Source organism: Triturus cristatus, chromosome 8 (assembly GCF_964204655.1).
Source record: "Triturus cristatus chromosome 8, aTriCri1.1, whole genome shotgun sequence".
NCBI classification, from domain to species: domain Eukaryota; kingdom Metazoa; phylum Chordata; class Amphibia; order Caudata; family Salamandridae; genus Triturus; species Triturus cristatus.
In genome coordinates this window covers 450,421,988-450,444,165 of record NC_140591.1, presented here as the reverse complement: position 1 = coordinate 450,444,165, position 22,178 = coordinate 450,421,988, and positions in this window count along the sequence as shown.

Genomic DNA, 22,178 nt, shown 5'->3' with positions numbered 1-22,178 from the left:
GGTGGAACTATATTTGACCCGGAAATGCTGCAAAGTGTTTCCAATGAATTAATAAAAATGTTTAATTTTAAGACGTAACATTTAGCGCTGGGAAACTAGTGGGTTGATCCCAGTGGACCAATCAACACTGTCCTAAAGCATGTAATGTTTCCAATACTTCCGACTATTTCATTATAAAAATGCTAGACTAGTGAGGGACGAGAGAACTCTTTGCCTTTCCTATTTTGATTGATTCCTGACACCACGCTGACGGAGAGGACGGTGACTCTGCTGGACAGGAACTGCCTGAGACTCTGATGGACTGATCTAGATGCCCAATTTCTTTGAAGAACTTTCTGATCATTTATGGGCACAGAGATGACAGATTGAACCTGACTTAGATGACGACAATTAGCCAGAATAGGTAAATATACTGACAGGGATATTGAATGTATTATGACGTATTTCCATGCTTTCTCTTAGATAAATATTTCATTATTATTATTAGAATTGTGTCGGTATTATTATTTGAGTGATGATTTATTTCTATTTTGTTTAGAGAAGTTAAGTATCGCTTTACCCTACAACTCAGCTGATCCATGGCCTATTTATGGGAGGATTCACTAGGTGATGTCTAAATCCCGGTGAGGTAGAGAAGAATTGCTCATCAGGGATTGTGTGCATATTTCCCCCCTCCCATTCCAGCGTACGGAGTAATCATTCCCTCTTGTATTATGACTATAGATCTGTGCAAATGAATGTTGGTGTTATGGGCCCCTCCGATAAATGAGTGAATGAATGTTGGAAGATCTGTGGTCTCGCTGTTGGGGTTTTAGCACTCCGCGCTGGATCAGTTTTCCTGGTAGCAGAATGATGGTTAGCTATTGTCTTGGGTATTGCGACGATTGCTTGTAAATAGCTTATTGATTATTGATTGGTATCGATTCATGTACTAACACTCTATGTTGAGTTGCGTCGAGTTTTATGTTGTTTGCACGGCTTCTGGGATGTAGGAAGTCGGAAGTAGCAGTTCCGTAGTAGAGCAGAGGGAAGTGCTGCTCTCGGGAAAGACGGGATTGTGGTTACCCGTAGGTACACGGGAAAACGTGTGACAAGTGAAGTTGCACGGCGCATTGTTCGGGTTTGAGTCGGCAGCATCGTCGAGTGTTGTCATTAGTAATATTCTCGGTGTGAGAGGAGTGTGAATGATAGCGAAGGGTTATCTGTGAAATTTTGGTCTTAAGTACCAGGAAACCAATTGGCATACCGATAACGCTTATTACTGAAAAGGTAGCAGGTATATTCTGAGCTTGTCAGAAGGACGAAGTAGAGGAAAGCGCTGCTTTGTTAACGAATGTTATATTCTGTATTAGGGCAGAGGTAAGCGCTGCTCTCGGGAAATACAGAATCTGTGTGAGTGTGCTATATTTTCCGTGTGGAAGTGCGTGAATAAAAAAAGCATTTAGGCTGATTGCGAAACTCTGGTATCGTTAATGATCTAGAGAAGAGGGTTAGTTGATGCTTTTCAGAAGGGTAAGGTAGAGGGATGTGCTACTTTATCAACGAATGTACTGATTCCGTAGTAGGACAGAGGTAAGCGCTGTTCTCGAGAAAGACGGAATTCTTGTGAAAAAGGTCTTCTTACTGTCCCTTGGTTAGCGAAGCGGACAATGGAGATGTTTTAATGTCGTTACTAATAGAATTGTAAAGAAATTGATACGGAAAAATTTTCTGCGCGGTCTTTGTAAAGGAGGGGTCAGTCAGCGAGAGCAGGAGCAGGAGAACAGAGCTGCCGCAGCGGCTGCTGACGTCAGAACGACCGCGCTGGGATTGGACAGTAGCTCAGAGGCGTGAACGCTCCCTATTGGTGCGTTAGTGTAAAGCCGCGCTAGGAGTGGAGAAGGACAGTGTGACGTAAAACGCTTCCTATTGGTGCGTTAGTGTGAGTCGCGCTGGGACTGGAAGATTGTGACAGTGACGTAAACGCCCCTGATTGGTGCGTTAGTGAGAGTCGCGCTGTGATTGGACAGAATCGCGGTACCATTGTAAAGAACTAGGAGGTACGCGAAAAATACGAAAATGTATTACCAACCACTAGAAAAGAAGAAAACGTGGTTTGGGAAAATTAAGAAATTGTTTAAGAAGGACAAGCAAGTTAAGACTAGGGAAGGACAGATACTTCCCCCTCCGAAAACCCCAGCATCTGCAATGATTGCAAAATATGGGTATCATACCTGTATTTTGTTAGACAATTGGGTAAAATATACCAAGGACGATGGCATCCTGGCATTTCCAGAACATGGTTCCTTTAATTTGGCCATATTAAGAAACCTTCGTAATAAGATGAATGAATTAGAACCAAGATCCAGACCGACGCAGTATGAAGCGTTAATGGAATGGGAAGACGAAATGCATGTAAGAGAAAAACAGAGAAGTGGACGGAATTACAGATACATGTTTGGTAGACCATATGGACATGAGACACATGATGATCGGATGAAAAGGTGGCGAGATGCGAATATGACTGATGGAATGTATCCTGTGAGAATGGCAGGGGAGAATGAAGGGAGAAAATGTACTGAGAAGAGGCATAATGTGAGTCAAGTGGATACGGAGCGAATGAATCAGATGATGATGTTCTGAATGAGGTGTTTTATAAAAATCCACCACCGTACCGACAAGAACCAGAAACCCTAACTCCAAGTGCCCCAATGAGAGAAACGCTAAGAACCATCAAAACAGAGATCATGTCACCAGTGGTAGGGAAATGTAGTCCCATGAGAGAAGCAGAAAAACAAATAGAAGGTAGAGGAAATAGTGAAAATTCAGCAGAATTAGCTAAAACTACCTTAGAATTAACTGAGAAAATAAGAGAATTGACTAAAATTCTAGAAGCAGTGACTGTACCAGTGACAATAGGCCCAGTGATGCCTATATTTGAGAAACAGAAAGACAGTGAAAATTGTCTGACAGTGCCCTATAGCAACAAAAATGTGATCATGAGCTCAGAACGGATTCAAATGGACAATCCATGGGGACCAACAATAAATATGTTTGAACCAAGTGTTTTAAACAATTCATTTATGAACTAGAATGTAATGACAAGGGGAACTGTATTGGAACCACAAAGAGCCCCGGAACAAATAAATGTTGAAGGCACGTCAGGGTCCTCAGTAGAAGAATTAAGTGAATGGCTTAAAGGGTTGCAGAAGGCAGACCAGGTGACCCAGTCATTGGATGTGGCCAAATTACGGATGATTTTAGAAGAATTAATAGTCGGAACAATTCCGATAGAAAAATTGAAAAACTTCCAGGATGAGGAAATATTATTCCTCTGCAAAAGTGCAACCTGGAGAGCAAGAAACCTGCATGAGAAACTGGGGGAAATTGCAAATGAAAGAGGAATAGATTTTGACAAGGTGAAAGCTTTACAAAAACCTTACAGAGTCGACTTTACAGAGAAAGATATAGAAAATGTGAACACTACTGGATGAATAGGCCAGATTAAAGAGATTGTTGGTTTGCTGAGAAAATGGGGAGATGCAGACAAATGGAGGAGTAAATGGTACAAAAGACGAGATGACGCTTCGGAAAGGGCAGTTCCAGCATTTCCTGTGAGAGAGAAAGAAAAGGTAGTAACAGAATACCCCATGAGAGAGATTCCAGGAGGAGGGTATGTGCATGTCCCGTGGACAAGACAGGACATTTTGTCTTTCACAAATGATTTCCCTCGACTACGCGAAAAGCCCGTTGAGTGGTACCGGCAGGTAGACAGATTTGTGAATTTGTCAAAAGTATTGTGGATAGACCTGAATAGTCTATTCGACATAATTGTACCTGCTGATTTGTGGTCTGAGTGTAAGTTGATGATCAACTGGCCAACAAAGGAGTATCCTAGGGATCCAAAGACAGGAGCTCCCGATCCAGAAGTTATGAAAAAATACAAGCAGGTTATAGTCTTCCTGAAGAATAAGGTACCCCCCAAAGAAACTGATTGGGTAAAAATTGACAGAACCCAGCAGGAAAGCAAAGAGTCAGTACATGCATTTTATGAAAGGTTGATTCAGGCATTCAAGCAGTTCAGTGGTGATGAGAACCTTAGTGAGAAGGATCTGAGCCATTTCGTATACAGGTTTGTATATGGTTTACGCCCAGAGATTGGTGACATGATTAAGCAGCACACAGTGGACTGGCAGAATAAGAAAATAGATGAAGTATTGGTCATGCTAAGTACTTCAGTGATGAGATTGAGGCAAATCAGCGAAAATTGAAAGAAAAGGAAATGTGGGCGCAGGTAAAAGTAGCCGAACGACAGGAAGCTCAAATAGTCGAGCAAGCCAATAACCCAGGCGCAAAACCTAGATATGGGAAAGGGAGAGGTAATCTGGAGGAGGCCAAGAAAAAGTTTCCTTGTCATAATTGCGGCGAGCTAGGGCATTGGAAATCCGAGTGTAAAAACCCTCCAAATGCTAATCATGAAAATCAATTATTGAATCCACAGGTGCAGAAAGAGGTGGGTGATCAACTGCAGCAGCAGCAGCAGCAGGTGAATGCCCCACTGAATCAGGTGCCAAAACCGCCTTTTCCGCAGAACAGAAACATACAGAAATTTAACAGTGAGTCGGGATTCTACAATGAAGAACAGGTAAATAAACCATTACGCGCTCGCGCTGCAACACAATATTGGCTGCAGCAAGATGGAAGCGATTCAGAGGTAGGATATTGACGGTGCCGAAAGGAGGAAGAAGAGTGCGTACTTGGCGCAACTCTAGAAGTAGACCAGACAGGAACTTTTGTAGATGGAAAGGTTAATGATGAAAACATTACCTTCTTAGTGGATACTGGTGCTACTCGATCAACTGTTAGGTCAGCTGATGTTAAAAACCTTCCTCTTTCGGATGAGACAATCCAAGTAGTTGGTGTATCTAACCAACAGTTGAAGACATATCTTACTGAACCCGTAAAGGTTAGTATAGGGAAATTTTCAGAAATGCATCGATTTGTGGTCTGTGACACAAGTCCCGTTAATTTGCTAGGAAGGGACTTATTGTGCAAAATGAATTGCACCATATTCTGTACGCCTGATGGAATAGCTTTTGAGACACCAGACGAGGATGTATTGTATAAAATGACTATTGCTAACAGAGAGTGTGAAACTATTGGGACATATGCAGTGTTTAATCCAGATGAGCTACCCTCAGAATTGAGAAGGTCAGTAAAAGCAGAGGTATGGGATTTCACAGGAGAAGATGTAGGTCTAATGAGAAATGTAGACCCAGTAAAAAGTAACGTAAAAGAAGGAGTGAGTTATCCAAACATTCCCCAGTACAGACTGACACCAGACATAATTGAAGGAGTTACCCCAATAATTGAGAAAATGATCAAGCAAGGAGTCTTGAGAGAGATACTGAGCAGTCCATGTAACTCACCCATAATGGGTCTGAAGAAGCCAAATGGGAAGTTCAGGATAGTGCAAGACCTGAGAAAAGTGAACAAAATTGTTGTGCCTTGTTGTCCTATTGTGCCAAATCCATCAGTGATTTTATATCAGATTCCCCATGATGCAGAATGGTATACAGTGATTGACCTGTGCCATGCATTCTTTTCCATCCCGTTGCATCACGACAGCCAGCAGATTTTTGCATTTCGGTTTTGGAACCGTATTTTGGCATGGTGTCGAATCCCACAGGGGTATACAGAAAGCCCCTCAATATTTAATCAGCTATTGAAAAAGTCATTAGAAAGTTTGCAAATGCCTGAAAGCTCAGTGTTGGTGCAATACATCGATGATCTCCTTGTGGCATCAAAAACACGTGAAGCTTGTGAGACAGATACCATAGCGTTGCTGAATCATTTGGCAGATGGAGGATTGAAGGTATCCCCAGCCAAACTACAATTCTGTAAGAAAGAAGTACAGTATTTGGGACATAACATTGAGAAAGGGCTGAGAAAGGTAACAGCAGACAGAATAAGAATGATAAAAGGTATGAGAGCCCCCATGACCCAAAGAGAAGTGAGAATGTTTCTGGGAATGGTAGGATACTGCCGCCAGTGGATCAGTAACTTCTCGCTGATGGCAAAACCCCTGGTATGGCTGACAAGGAGTGATGTAAAAGATCCCCTTGAATTGAACAAAGAGGAATTGGCAGCATTCAGACAGTTAAAAGACAGACTGTGTGAGGCCCCCGCATTGGGAATGCCTGATTACGAAAAAGAATTTGAGTTGTATTGCAGTGAAAGAAACGGATGCGCACTCTCTGTGCTGATCCAAAAACATGGAAGTCTGCGAAGGCCAATTGCATACTACTCATCAATGCTTGACTCAGTGGCTGCAGGATTGCCTGGTTGTCTGAAAGCAGTAGCTGCAACTTGTCGAAGTTTGGAGCAGAGTGAGGGAATTGTGATGGGATATCCTTTGAAGGTGTATGTACCCCATGATGTGGCGATACTCTTAACATGAAGTCGTACTCAGTACATGACACACAGTCGGCTGACTAAGTATGAAAAGTTTATCTTAGGAGCATCAAATGTGAGTCTTGCAAGATGTGTGAATGTGAATCCTGCAACACTTTTGCCTGATGGTGTGGATGTGGAAGTCAGAAATGAAGGAGATCGTGATTGTTTGGATGTCCTTGATTACAGCACAAAACCACGTCCAGATATAAAGGACATTCCTTTGCCTGAGAGTGACTATGAGATGTTTGTGGATGGGTCATGTTTGAGAACAGAAGAAGGGGTGCTGAGTGCAGCATATGCAGTATGCACGGTATCAGAAGTGTTGGAAGCATCTTACCTAAAGGGAGTAAGATCCGCTCAAGTGGCAGAGCTAGTGGCCCTGACCCGAGCATGTAAAATTGGGAAAAGTGAGAGAGTGACTGTGATAACTGACAGCCAATATGGCTTTGGAGTGGTCCACGACTTCGGCCAACTCTGGCTGCAAAGAGGTTTCCTGACCTCAGGTGGAACTCCAATTAAGAATGCTGAAGCGGTTGGGAAATTGATTGAGGCGATACAGCTGCCTAAACAATTGGCTGTGGTAAAATGTGCAGCACATGGCCAAGGTGGGGACAATGTCACAACTGGCAATAAATTCGCAAACGACATGGCACAGTATTGTGCAAGAAATCAAAATTCGGTTAACAGGGCAAAGGAGAAGGAGGTGACTTCTTGTTCCTTAATGTTTACTAACGCTGTAGGAACATGGGAAGAAGTGAGACAACTGCAGGAAGAGGCAGGAGAGGAGGAAACTAGGCAGTGGGAAAAATCAGGATGTGCCCCAAGGAAAACCGACCAGGTATGGGTCTATCGAGATGGAAGACCAGTTATGCCTGATAGCATGATGTCTACCATGGCACAAATGTATCATGGACAGGGACACATAGGGAGAGATGCCATGATCAGGTCATTTAAGCAGACCTGGTACAATCCAAAGTTCAGGCTTATAGCAGAAAGCCTGTGTCAGAGATGTCTAATTTGTCAGCAATTCAATCCTGGAAGGAGGACAGTGGTGAGTCTAGGGGTCATAGGTCGAGAAGGAGGGCCTTTCACCAGAATGCAGATTGATTTCATTGAGATGCCTCCTTATAACAGATTGAGGTATGTTCTAGTTGTGGTGTGTCTGTTTTCCCGGTGGGTGGAAGCATACCCAACGAGAAGAAATGATGGGTTGACAGTTGCAAAATTGCTTTTGAGGGAGTTCATTCCCAGGTTCGGGTTCCCAGTGACTTTGGAATCAGACAGAGGAAGGCATTTCCATAATGAGATTGTGGGGTTGATTTGTGAAGCATTGAATGTACAACAAAAACTGCATTGTGCTTACCGCCCAGAGGCTTCTGGTGTGGTGGAACAAATAAATGGTACAATCAAGAACAAAATAGGTAAGATGTGCTTAGCCACAGGAATGAAATGGCCTGATGTCTTGCCTCTAGTGTTGATGACAATCCGAGCAACCCCAGATAGAACCACAGGGTTGAGTCCTCATGAGATCGTCATGGGACGTGCCATGAGACATGCTTACGTTCCAGCAAACAAGCTAATGACAATAAGTGATGACATGGTGTTGGAGTACTGTAAAGGCCTGGCTGACGCAGTTCATTCTGTGTTTCACCAGGTTGGACCGGATGCCACCAGCCTTGAAAGAAAACCAGCCCACGATCTGAGCCCAGGAGATTGGGTAAGAATCAAAGTGCACAGGAGAAGAAATTGTTTGGTTCCCAGGTGGGGAAAACCAAGGCAAGTCATTCTAACGACGACCACAGCTGTGAAGTGTGCTGGACTGAAGAACTGGATTCACGCCAGCCATACTCTGAGAATACCGAATCCCGTTGGCTGTAAAGAGAAAGAGTATTACGACGAATCAGAGTCTAATACTGAATCAGACAACGAAGAACCAGAAAAACCAGAGAACCCTGGAAGGGGGGAGAAAGAACCAGAACAAATACTGGTTCCTCGAAGTATCCCTCTAAGGCACAGATTGCAGATCTCTGACGACAGCTCAGACTCAGAAGAGGAGCAAAGAGGGCGAAGCTTCAGAGAGGAGAGGAAAAGAAGGAAAGAAAAGGAGCTTGGAGAAAAGACCCTGAAAGAAATTTGAGAACAAGAAGTTCCAGATGAAATTTCAAGAGAGATTCCACCTGAAGTAGCAAAAGAAAGTGAACAGGGAACAGGTACAGAGAGAGAGGGACAGATTGCGGAAGACCCCCGAGGAGGTGTAGGGAACTGCAACATCCAGACAGGTGAAGGGACAAATAGTCAAGATTGCGTATCGGAGACGCGAGGAGGGACAGAAGTAGGGAAATCTACAACTGAGGTGGACAAAGAAACTGGTGAAAAAGAAAAGCAAGTTGAGACAGAGTCTGAGGGAAGTGGAAATGAGATACCAGAAGACCGAGCTTTGAGAAAGAGAGCTTGGAGAGAAGAGAAGAATGAAAAAGGTGAAAAAGGTGACAGAGAAAGAAAATTGAAAAAGATTGTCAGATCAGAGGTCTGGCCAAACAAAATAAAAAGATTGAGATATCGGTTGACGAGAATAAAACCGTCAGTAGCAGAACAAGTGAACGAAGTCACAAGTCAAGATAAGCCAAAAGAAGGTGAGACAGCAGAAACAGCTGTAACTCAAGAAGAAAAGAGGATAAGAAAACCTAACCAGAAGTATAAGTCACCAGAATGGACGTATGTGGCACTGCCTGAAGAAGAGCAAGAGGCAGACAGTCAAGGAAATCCAGAAGAGGCTTTGCTGAAAGTGGTTGAAAAAGAAGAAGAAGCAGGAATCCTGAGAGTTATCTTGTCCGACATTGGAGAAGAAGAAACGGAAGTTCAGGAAATTCTGTATCAAAATCAAGAGAAGGAATCAAAGAATAATGAAATGGTGCACTGAATAAGAACTAAGAAGTTGTGAAGATAATAAAGAAGTAAAGTAAGACTGGTAAAAACCCTGCAGGGGCTTCGCAGCCTAGGGATAAACCCGGTCACAACAGAGGCTAAGTCAAAAGACACAGTTCATTTAGTAATATGGCTAATACAGAAAATAGTACAGGTAGATGTACCTTCATGAGAAGATGGTGCAAGACATGTTTTTGCTGTACAGGATTCTTAATGCTTTTATGGAGCGTTCTAGCTCTAGTAATTTCTTTCAAAGTAACAATAGACACGGTAGGAGGTCATGTTGAAAACAAAACTAATATAGGGAAAATGGTAAAGGTAGTACCAACAGTTAAAACTAATGCACATTTACACAAAGATAGGTCTATTAATGATTTTTCTAACAATGTATTTTCGAAGTTATTATATGAATATGTGAAGACAATGGATGTAAGGGACTGCTATGTCCGCATGCAGTTACCTTCTTCTGTGGCAGAGGGAGTGACATATCATCATCTTCCTGTTACTTATGGAATAACATGTAGTATGTTAGTTAGTTTGTTTTATAAATCAGAGAAATTAGAATATAAATATTCAGATGTAGATAACATTCTTGGACAATTGCCTATGAATAACGAATTAAATCCAGCTAAAACTGCTAAAGTGTTAGGAGAAATTTTCATAGAAACTAAAGAATTAACATTAGAATATATTTTTAGAAATAATTTAACTTGTAGCTTGAAGAAAGAAGAAAAGACATTTTTAGACATGGTTGAGGAAAGGAGATTGAAGATGCACAAGAAAGCAGAAAGTGGAAAAATGGATAGACTGGTTTGGGATTCAAACATAGAAAAGGAATTAGCAAACGGAGCCAGTCCAACCATGGCTATAGATGCATCTCAGGAAGGAAAATTGTGTATTACGAGGGAAAGATCCCAATACGATTATTATTTTATTGGGACTAGTGAATGCCATGATACATATTTTATTGCAAGTGGATGGGGATTTAGAGGTGGAGATGATCCAGTCTTTCCTGGATTATATTACATTTGTGGGAATAAGGCTTATTATTGTTTGCCAGACCATTGGTATGGCACATGTTATGTTGGCTTGGTCTTTCCAAAAAACTTTCACATGGACAGAGAAGAAGGTGTAAATAGCTTAGATACTCATTTAGTGCGCAGAAAAAGAGAATCTTGGACAGAAATTGTAGGTGATATTTTTAGTGCATTGATACCAGCAGTGGGAATAACTCTGAATGCAGGAAACATTAGAAAATTATCAAACAGTAGTGGATCGCTTGTCAACAAGCACTGCTAATGGATTCTTATTGGTTAATACTGAAATGGTTGCCATGCGTGCTATGGTGATGCAGAATCGACTTGCCCTTGATATCTTATTGGCAAAAGAGGGTGGAGTCTGTGGAATGCTGAAAGTTCAACATTGTTGCACTTACATTCCTGATGAAAGCAAAGATCTAAAGGTCTATATCAAAAATATTACGGATTTGCATGAGGAATTAGTACCACTTAGAGGCTGAAAATGTATGGACAAGGATTGGAAAGAAAATTGCTGCTATTAAAGATTTCTTAGCTAAATTAGGTAGTACAATTTTAGGTAAGATTTTGTTTCCTTTAACATGTGTAGTTGTTGCCTTATTAATATTAAGATTAGGATACATATGTTGTAGAAATAGAAGATCAAAGAATAAAACAAAAAGAGAAAACTTAAAAAGAAAAGAAAGAAGTGAAGATATAGAAATGGAAGAAGTTGCCTTAGATGAGTTAAAAGAGAAAATATACAAGAAAGCTAAAAGAGAAGAAGCTGAAACTAAACTATGAACAAGAAGTCATTTCAAATCTCCGCTAAAAGGTGTTAAATTTGGGTGGTATGTGGTGATTAAAGAAATCACCAAAGGGGGGATTGATGGAGCGGGGTTTTCTTAAAAATTTTGTGTACCCCCTTATTTTTGGGGTCAAGTACTAAGTCAATTAATGTCTAACTTTAATTTTATTAATAAGTCTGTTGAGTGAGAATTAACCAACATTACTAATGTAAAAACACATGTGGGAACTGCAATGGCATGGCCTAATTAATATGTAAACTAATTTGCGTACGCATACTAAGGATGGATGATTAGAAATTACATGTTATACGTTGCTTATGTGATGTAAATGATGATTTGCGCATTAAATGTCTTGCTTATTGCTAGATAAATGCATACACTTAAAGGGTTTAGTGAGGGAATGACACTGAAATAGCCTTTTCTACGTATTAATTATGTTTTGTACTCTTTTTATTAAGTTGACCCGACGCCATTGGCCACAAAATGGCGGCTGTACCTATTCCTCTGACACTTTAACTGAGCGGTGAAAAGACGCATGCGTCGCTGCCTGAAACCATGGTTTATGATCGAACCTGACCTAGTGATGACATCAAGGACGACCGGTCTGGGATGCCAGCCAGCAAAGAGACAGTTGCGAGTTGTGCGGTCAAAACGAAAGAAAAGAAGATACAATTAAAATCAATCTACATACAACTCCAGACAGACTGGTGGGAAGAAATCCCAACATAGAACCAACTGAACATTATGAACTGTCATGGTGCCACGACACTACAAGTCACCTAATTTGACGAGAAATACAGTGTTGCAACTGTTGCAACTTACATGGTCATGGATCTTGTTGAAAAACAAATAATATAGACAATGGACGGTCCAAAAGCCAAGCAGATGAGACCTGATTACTCAACTGATATCAATGTTGGTGGAACTATATTTGACCCGGAAATGCTGCAAAGTGTTTCCAATGAATTATTAAAAATGTTTAATTTTAAGACGTAACATTTAGCGCTGGGAAACTAGTGGGTTGATCCCAGTGGACCAATCAACACTGTCCTAAAGCATGTAATGTTTCCAATACTTCCGACTATTTCATTATAAAAATGCTAGACTAGTGAGGGCCGAGAGAACTCTTTGCCTTTCCTATTTTGATTGATTCCTGACACCACGCTGACGGAGAGGACGGTGACTCTGCTGGACAGGGCCTGCCTGAGACTCTGATGGACTGATCTAGATGCCCAATTTCTTTGAAGAACTTTCTGATCATTTATGGGCACAGAGATGACAGATTGAACCTGACTTAGATGACGACAATTAGCCAGAATAGGTAAATATACTGACAGGGATATTAAATGTATTATGACGTATTTCCATGCTTTCTCTTAGATAAGTATTTCATTATTATTATTAGAATTGTGTCGGTATTATTATTTGAGTGATGATTTATTTCTATTTTGTTTAGAGAAGTTAAGTATCGCTTTACCCTACAACTCAGCTGATCCATGGGCTATTTATGGGAGGATTCACTAGGTGATGTCTAAATCCCGGTGAGGTAGAGAAGAATTGCTCATCAGGGATTGTGTGCATATTTCCCCCCTCCCATTCCAGCGTACGGAGTAATCATTCCCTCTTGTATTATGACTATAGATCTGTGCAAATGAATGTTGGTGTTATGGGCCCCACCAATGAATGAGTGAATGAATGTTGTAAGATCTGTGGTCTCGCTGTTGGGGTTTTAGCACCCCGCGCTGGATCACTACAAAGGGAAAAGGCCAAAAGAAGCCCTGGTGCAAATTCTGTAAACAGAAAGGGCACTGGACTTCTGATAGTACCAAGTCCAAAGACCAAACCACCACCACTCCAGCCCCTAAGGCAACTGTTCCCCCTAGTGCAGTCATTGGTGGAGGTAATAATCAGAATAAGGGTGTAATAGGCTTGACCCTGGGTTCTGATGTGGACTCTGGCCTAGTCAGAGTACCAACACAGGCATTGCTAGTTTCTGAGGGAGACCTTGATATGTCCTTCCTAGTGAGCCCCAGTAATCTGGGCAAGTACAAACAGCAGCCTATCATAAATGGCAAACAGGCTTTGGCATTCAGGGACACAGGTGCTAGTGTCACCATGTTGGCAGAGGATCTAGTGGACCCTGCACAGATCATCCTGGGTGAAATGTACCAGGTGACCAATGCAAGCAATGTCAGGACCAACCATAGTCTGGCAGTTGTGAATTTCTCCTGGGGAGGGGTAACTGGCCTCAAAAAGGTAGTAGTCAGTGCAGACCTCCCTGTCGAATGTTTGTTGGGCAATGATCTGGAGACTTCAGCCTGGTCTGAAGTAGAATTATGGACTCATGCTGAGATGTTGGGCATACCTGAAGAGGTATTTGCTGTGACCAGGTCACAGGCCAAAATGCATAAAGCTGAACCAGCTCTGGATCCTGAAACTATGGACCAGATGCTACCCAAGAGGACGAGCAGTAGGGTTAAGGCTGTGCCTTCCCCCCTGTCTCAGATCTCAGATTCCCCTCCTGAGGGAGGAGAAGCAGATCCTGAAGAAGGAACTGCCCCAGAGGGACTTGAGCCTGATCAGGTTGAGTTCTTGGGGGCAGGGGGACCTTCCAGGGAAGATCTGAGTAAGGAGCAACAGTGCTGCCCCTCTCTTGAACCCTCAGACAGCAAGCTGCTGCTGAGGCTGCTGGCAGTGCTAGTGGGTCCCATAACGTTTATTGGGATGAGGAGCTCCTATATTCTGAGGCTAGAGATCCTACCCCTGGAGCCACCAGGAGGTTGGTAATACCTCAGAAGTTTAGGGGGTTCCTCTATACCCTAGCACATGATATCCCATTGGCAGGACACTTGGGCCAAAACAAGACCTGGGACAGGCTTGTACCCCATTTTCATTGGCACACATGTCTGAGGACACCAAGGAGTTTTGTCGCTCCTGTGTCACTTGCCAAGCCAGTGGCAAGTCAGGTGGCACAACAAAGGTCCCCCTGATACCACTACCTGTGGTGGGGGTTCCCTTTGAAAGGGTAGGGATTGACATTGTTGGTCCCCTTGACCCTCCAACTACATCTGGGCACAGATTTATACTGGTGGTAGTGGATCATGCCACCAGGTATCCAGAAGCTATACCCCTAAGGACTACCACAGCTCCTGTGGTAGCAAGAGCCCTAATTGGAGTCTTCTCCAGAGTGGGTTTCCCTAAGGAGGTCATCTCTGACAGAGGTACCAACTTTATGTCAGGATATCTAAAAGCACTGTGGAAGGAGTGTGGTGTCAACTACAAATTCACTACTACCGATCACCCACAATGCAATGGGTTAGTTGAGAGATTCAACAAAACCCTAAAGGGAATGATAAAAGGCCTCCCAGAAAAACTTAGGCGAAAATGGGACCTTTTACTTCCCTGCCTTCTGTTTGCATACAGGGAGGTTCCACAGAAGGGTGTTGGCTACAGCCCTTTTGAACTTCTGTTTGGGCTCCCTGTTAGAGGACCCTTATGTCTAGTGAAGGAAGGATGGGAGTTACCTCTCAAACCTCCCAAACAGGATGTGATGGACTATGTACTTGGTCTCCGCTCCCGGATGGCAGAGTACATGAAGAAGGCAACTAAAAACCTTGAGGCTAGCCAAGAATGACAAAAAGCTTGGCATGGCCAAAAGGCTGTCCTGACATTTTATCAGCCAGGCCACAAAGTGTGGGTGTTGGAGCCTATGGCCCCAGCAGCTCTCCAGGACAAATGGAGTGGCTCCCACACAATTGTTGAGAAAAAGGGAGAGGTCACCTACTTGGTGGATCTTGGAACTCCCAGGAGCCCCCTTAGGGTGCTCCATGTCAACAGACTTAAGCCATATGTGGACAGGACTGACATGGGCTTGCTCATGGCAACTAATGAGGACTAGGAGGAGGAGAGTGACCCTCTCCCTGACCTACTCTCACAGAACCCTGATGATGGGTCAGTTGATGGTGTTGCTTTGGCAAGCAGCCTCACTGAGCATCAGCAAACTGAATGCAGACAAGTGCTGCAACAGTTTAGACATATGTTTAGCCTGACCCCAAGTAAGACTTCCTGGTGCACCCATGAGGTGGACACTGGAGACAGTCTGCCTGTAACGAGTAAAATCTACAGGCAACCTGACCATGTCAGGGATTGTATCAGGACTGAAGTCCAGAAAATGTTGGAACTAGGTGTTATTGAGCCTTCAGATAGCCCTTGGGCTAGCCCAGTAGTCCTTGTGCCAAAACCTCATACCCAGGGTGGTAAGAAAGAAATGAGGTTTTGTGTTGAATACAGAGGCCTCAATGCAGTCACCAGGACTGATGCCTATCCAATTCCCAGGGCAGATGAACTTATAGACACTTTGGCCTCAGCCAAGTATCTTAGTACATTTGACCTAACAGCTGGCTACTGGCAAATCAAGTTAGCTGATGATGCCAAGGCCAAAACAGCATTTTCAACCCCTGGTGGGCACTATCACTTTGTGGTAATGCCCTTTGGTTTGAAAAATGCACCTGACACTTTTCAGAGGTTGGTGAATAAAGTTCTGACTGGTATGGAAACTTATTGCTCAGCTTATCTCAGTCAGATGATATTGCTGTCTTTAGTTCCACCTGGCAGGATCACCTGGTCCACCTCAGAAATATACTGGAGGCCCTGCAAAAAGCAGGCCTCACTATCAAGGCCACTAAGTGCCAGATAGGGCAGAGTCAGGTTGTGTACATGGGCCACCTTGTAGGTGGAGGCCAGGTTCAACCATTGCAGAGCAAAATCCAGACCATAATGGGATGGGTAGCTCCAACAACCCAGACACATGTTAGAGCCTTTTTAGGTATGACTAGGTACTATAGGAGGTTTGTTAAGGGATATGGATCTACAGTGACCCCCTTAAATGATCTGACCTCTAAGAAAATGCCAAAAAAGGTTCAGTGAACAGCTAGCTGTCAAAAGGCATTTGATGACCTCAAGCAGGCAATGTGCACTGCCCCCATCTTACAGAGTCCAGATTACAAAAAGAAGTTCATTGTTCAAACAGATGCTTCAGAGCTGGGTGTGGGAGCTGTACTGTCTCAACTTAATGATGAAGGTCAAGACCAGCCAGTTGCTTTCATAAGCAGAAGGCTGACCCCTAGAGAGAAACGTTGGTCAGCTATAGAGAGGGAGGCCTTTGCTGTGGTGTGGGCCCTGAAGAAGCTGAGGCCTTACTTGTTTGGCACTCACTTCATAGTTCAGACTGACCACAAGCCCCTCCTATGGCTCAAACAGATGAAAGGTGAAAATCCTAAATTGCTCAGGTGCTCCATTTCCCTACAGGGGATGGACTATACAGTGGAACATAGACCTGGGACCCAACATGCCAATGCAGATGGACTCTCAAGGTATTTCCACTTAGAACATGAAGACTCAACTGGTCAAGGTTAGTTTAATGTCCCTGCATTTGGGGGGGGGGGGGTTGTGTAGGAGAGTAGGATCTGCACTTATGTTGCCCCCACTTTTTTCTGATGTATACACTGGTTTCTGGCTATAGTCTGGCTGGGTCCCTGCTAATCAGGGCCCCAGTCTCTCTGTTCTCTCTAAACAACTTGGTGTGCATATTAGATGCACTAGTGATTGGATACTGTGGTACCTTATGAGCCCCTAGTATATGGTACCTTAGGTACCTAGGGCATTGGTACTTCACAGGCCTACCAGGGGCTGCAGCATGTATTATGCCACCGCTGGGAATCATTCTCAATCTGATACCACAGGCCTGCTACTGCAGCCTGTGTGAAAAAGTGTTAGCACTCCTCACTGAGGTATAGGTTCCATAATCTCACCATACACACACATATAAACCAATCAGCCACCCCTATAGCAGCCCCTAACCATTCTGAGGGAAGTGTGCTTGGTTTACTATGTGAGGGGGTGCTTCTGCATGAGCAGGACCCCTCTGCAGCTGGCAGAGTCTATTCTCTTGTGGCTGTTTGTGGATGCGGTTAAACCATATACTCTTAAGTTATGTTATGTTATGTTATTGGGTTTTATAACGCGCACAGCTACTCCTAGGAGTGTCCCGGCGCGAGCCTGTAAGGTCCCAGAGAGGGGAAAGTTAAAACAAGAAAGTTTTGAGCTGTTTCTTAAACTGACTTAGTTCTTTAATAGCGTGCAGAGAGACGGGAAGCAAGTTCCAGGCCGTCGCAGCCCTAACCGCAAGTGATCTGCCCCCGATTCTTTGGAGGTGCACCCGAGGAATTTTTGCAAGCAGCTGAGAGGACGATCTCAGATGCCTAGTAGGCACATAGAAAGCAAAGCGCTTCCTGAGATAGGACGGACCACCAGCATATAGGGCGCGATGAACTATGACCAAGACCTTAAACTCAACGCGCTTTCTCATCGGGAGCCAGTGTAGCGTGCGCAGATGATGCTCCATACTCGTCCTCGCCGGGATGTTCAGCACCAACCGGGCTGCCGCATTCTGGGCCACCTGTAGTTTTTTGAAAATGTAGTCGGGGAGGCCCAGATACAGCCCATTGGCATAGTCAACCCGGGAAAGGATCAAAGCCAGAACCACTGTTTCCTTCGCTGATCTTGGCAGCAGTGGAAGAAAAAGTGCATTATAACCTCGCGGTAAATACTAACTTTGGAATGACTGCATCAAAATATGTTGTGTTTGGTGTCAAACAACTTGGAATCCTACCCCCACACCAGTAACTGGTGTGGGAGTATGATCCCACTCTTCTAGAGGGGATGACATGTACCCACTGTACTAAACAACAGAAATCTAAAAGAGCCCTGGCATCACAAAATGGATGCCACCAGCACAGACACTGGGCTGCCCTCCTGCTGCTGACTGAAACTCTCAGTGGAGGAAGTCCAACAAAGGGTATCCTGTCACAGGGAGGTGTCACCACCTTCCAGACAGGATTTAGTGTATTGGAGCTGGGTGGGTGCACTCTTAGAGTGCTTTGAAGTCCTGCACTGGGGGAGCAGTAGGCTCCTCTGTGCATATGCCAGCTCAAACCGGTTCAGGGGCTAACTGTCCCTGCTCTGGCGCGAAACTGGACAAAGGGAAGTGGGTGTAACCACCCCCTACCCTGACCCTCCGAGAGGAGTGGTCATAGAGCTAGTCCCTCCCCTATCTTCACTATAAGATAGCAAGCATTGACATTGCAAAACAGATAACCCTGGACGACGCTCTACAAAGAAGAATCCTGGCCCTTCGACGTTCCACTACCTTTGGAAGACAGAAGAATCTCCCTTGGAGTCAAGGAGTGACTCCCCTGCTTGGCAGGCACCAAAAACCTTAATCAACGGTTGCAATCTTTCCCGCTCCCGGCGGAGTTCGAAGTCCCTGCTGCCCCGGAAGCAAATTTCCTGACTTCTCGATGGCCATTGTGAGTCCCCAGCAAAGCTGTGGCGAGTGGACCTCATGAGTGACGGGGAACAGCAATACCCGGGGACCGTGCACTATTGTCGAGTGCAAACCCTAAACAATGTTCTACGAACTTGTGCATTGGACCATCTATGGCCCAAGCCACCAGCAGGTCTTGCACCAAAAATCTGCAGCCTACCCCGTCCCAAGTGACCATGGGCTCCTGTGAAGTATTTCCTGAGGAGGCGTCTTTGCAATCACTTGCCCATTGGCTATTGGGTCCCCTGAAGACTTTCTCATCAACTAAAAGGGCTCCCCTGGTTGCTCCAGGCCTGCCCTCACTCACCTTTTCTGGGTGAGTCCATCAGACCTTGCTGGTCTGCACCATCGACTTTCTTCAGTCTACACGAGACTTGCAGTTGCCAAAGCTTGTTGGCTTCAATCCGGTTGCCGACACCGCCATCAGCTGCAGACTTTGTGGGACACTCTGAATCCAGCTGCTGGTCATTGTCGATCCTTCCTGGACCTCGTGAGCGAAGAGTCAAAACACCATCGAGGACCTGAAATCACGCGACATCTGTGGTCATCCATCTTGCTGGCCACCGGTCACTGGCAAGTGACTTTGAACACTGTCCCCTCAATTTTCAGGTCTTCTGCATCGTGAATCCACCCTATGATTCCACCGGACACTTCTTCAGTCGACGCAAGCAGCAAGTCTTCTTTGGTCTCCATAGAAAACAGCGACGCGACCCGACACCAAAAGACACCTATGCACCCGGCTTCCCTGGGTGAGGTAACTCGTGCACTCCAGTGCCCTAGTGTGTGTTGGCCCTCGAAGTACTTACCTTGTAAGTGGCTTGCTTGTAGACTTCCTCGAAGTACCCTAGAGCTTTAAAAACTAAACCGCGACTTGCACTATTATAATCAATAGGGAACCCGCGGCTGTGTTCACACACTGCACGCGTCTCCCGTGGGCCTGTTACTTACCTGCTAACACTGCAGTAGTGAAGCCCCAGCGATTCCCCAGGCCTTGTCATTTTGCAAGTCAACATTGTTATACCTTTTTGTTAGTATATGGTCTGGTACGCCCCTAGGGCTCCAGCCATATTTGTGCTTAATTTATTGTGAAACGTTGACATTTGAATGTGTACCTGGCTTCTAATCTCATAAAGAGATTAGTAGAGTGTGTCTAGTAATAAATACATATATATTTGATATATATACCTGTGTGGTGTCCTTTCATTTGGTAATTCAAGAGATTATAAGGTAAAACAAGCTGCTTTACATTCCTCTGAGACTTAGCCTGAAGGCTGCTCTCCACAGCTACCACTAGGATAGCTTTCTTTAAAAGGTTGTCTTAAACCTATCTACCATAAGAGTCGAATTGTACTGGTGCAAGGTGGCCACTATAACTAGTGACCAGCATATGCCAGGCCAACTTCTCACACACGGCACCTGCATAGTGAGTACCTGGGCTAGCAGCTGCACATACATGGGGTCCGCTTAGTGAGTACCTGGGCTAGCAGCTGCACTTTTATGGGGCCTGCTGACTGAGTAACTGGGCTAGTAGCTGCACATACATGGAGTCAGTTTAGTGAGTACCTGGGCTAATAGCTGCACATACATGGAGCCTGCTTAGTGAGTACCTGGGCTAGCAGCTGCACATACATGGGGCCCGCTTAGTGAGTACCCGGGCTAACAGCTGTACATACATGGGGTCCGCTTAGTGAGTACCTGGGCTAGCAGCTGCACTTTTATGGGGCCTGCTGAATGAGTAACTGGGCAAGTAGCTGCACATACATGGAGTCAGTTTAGTGAGTACCTGGGCTAATAGCTGCACATACATGGGGTCAGTTTAGTGATTAACAGGGCTAATAGCTGCACATACATGGTGATAGAACATTTCTAGAAATTTAGCGGCAAGTTGAGTAGGAGACGATAAGCTAGTCAGATGATGAGAACTGAGCAAATCCATAGTTACAACACTCTTGTGTATCACTGCTGGTGCAAACCCAGAGCTCACCAGGCGCCACAGATTCACTGACCCGGAATAGCCTCTAACACGTGCGACATCTCCAGGAAGCCCTGATGTTTGCGCCATGAGAACCTCTTATTCTTGGGCTTCTCATTTCTTTTTTACTCTCTTAAGCAGGAGGTTCAGAAACCCCACATTCAAAGTACTTGTGGCTGAAGAGTTCGGACTGGCTGAGGGTGTCACACACGTCAGGGGCTGCTTACACCTGTGCTGAGGGTATCACACAATTCAGGGGGCTGCTTCCCACCGTTTGCCGAGGGTGTCACGCACCTCAGGGGGCTGCTTCCCATCTGTGCTGGGGGTGTCACACATCAGGTGGATGCTTCCCACCTGTGCCGAGGGAGTGTCACACATCAGGTGGATGCTTCTCTCCTGTGCTGAGAGTGTCACACACACCAGGGAGATGCTCCCCACCTGTGCGGAAGGTGTCACACACGTCAGGGGGCTGCTTCCCACCTGTTCCGAGGGTGTCACGCACCGCAGGGGGCTGCTTCCCACCGTTTGCCGAGGGTGTCACGCACCTCAGGGGGCTGCTTCCCACCTGTGCCGAGGGTTGTCACACATCAGGTGGATGCTTCCCACCTGTTCCGAGGGTGTCACACATCAGGTGGATGCTTCCCACCTGTGCCGAGGGAGTGTCACACATCAGGTGGATGCTTCTCTCCTGTGCTGAGCGTGTCACACACACCAGGGAGATGCTCCCCACCTGTGCTGAAGGTGTCAGACACGTCAGGGGGCTGCTTCCCACCTGTGCCGAGGATGTCACACATGTCAGGGGCTTCTTACACCTGTGCTGAGGGTGTCACACATGTCAGGGGGCTGCTTTCCGCCTCTCTAAGAACACTGTACTGTTCAAGAGTTTACCTTTCTTTTTTTTTTTTTTTTTAATTAGCAATTCCAGTAAATACAGATAAACAAGTAAGCTGAGCAACAAATATAGCAGCTTTGTATAAAAACATTAATACATACTCAATGATGACAATAAGAATACATAAAAGAAATATACAAAACAGTATAAGAAAGAGAAAACGGCTCAAGTCGGAAAATATACAGACTTCTTAGTGTTGCCTAACTCCATTCGCCCAAGCTGCAATTGGTGCCCAGATTTTTTCCCCCAGGATTCTAGACCGCATTACTGTAGTAGCAAAAATGGCTCTCTTGGTTGTACACCCCCAAAAGTCTGGCTAACCACATCTGAAAGCTGGGCGGATGCGGATCTTTCCATTGTGCTGCTAATATTATTCTAAAAACAGCTGTCCCTATAAAAAGACATGCCTCTTCTTCACGACTAAAGCCTAAAGTATTCTCATATCCAAGAATAAAAAGTGTACTAGAATAAGCCATCTTATGTCCAAATACCTCCTCCCAGAATCCTAACACCATATTTTTGAGTGATGTTAATGTGGGGCAATCTGAAAACATATGTGGAAGAGTAGCCGGCCCTATCCCGCATCTCGGGCAGGAATCGTCTGTTCTTTTACCCCATAAAAACAGCTTGGCAGGAGTAAAATACAGATTAAAAATTGTCTTGTATAATTGTGCTTTCAGATTTGAGGATAAAAGCAGTTGAGATATTAAAACCAAACTCATGTCAATATCAATGTTGGGATTAA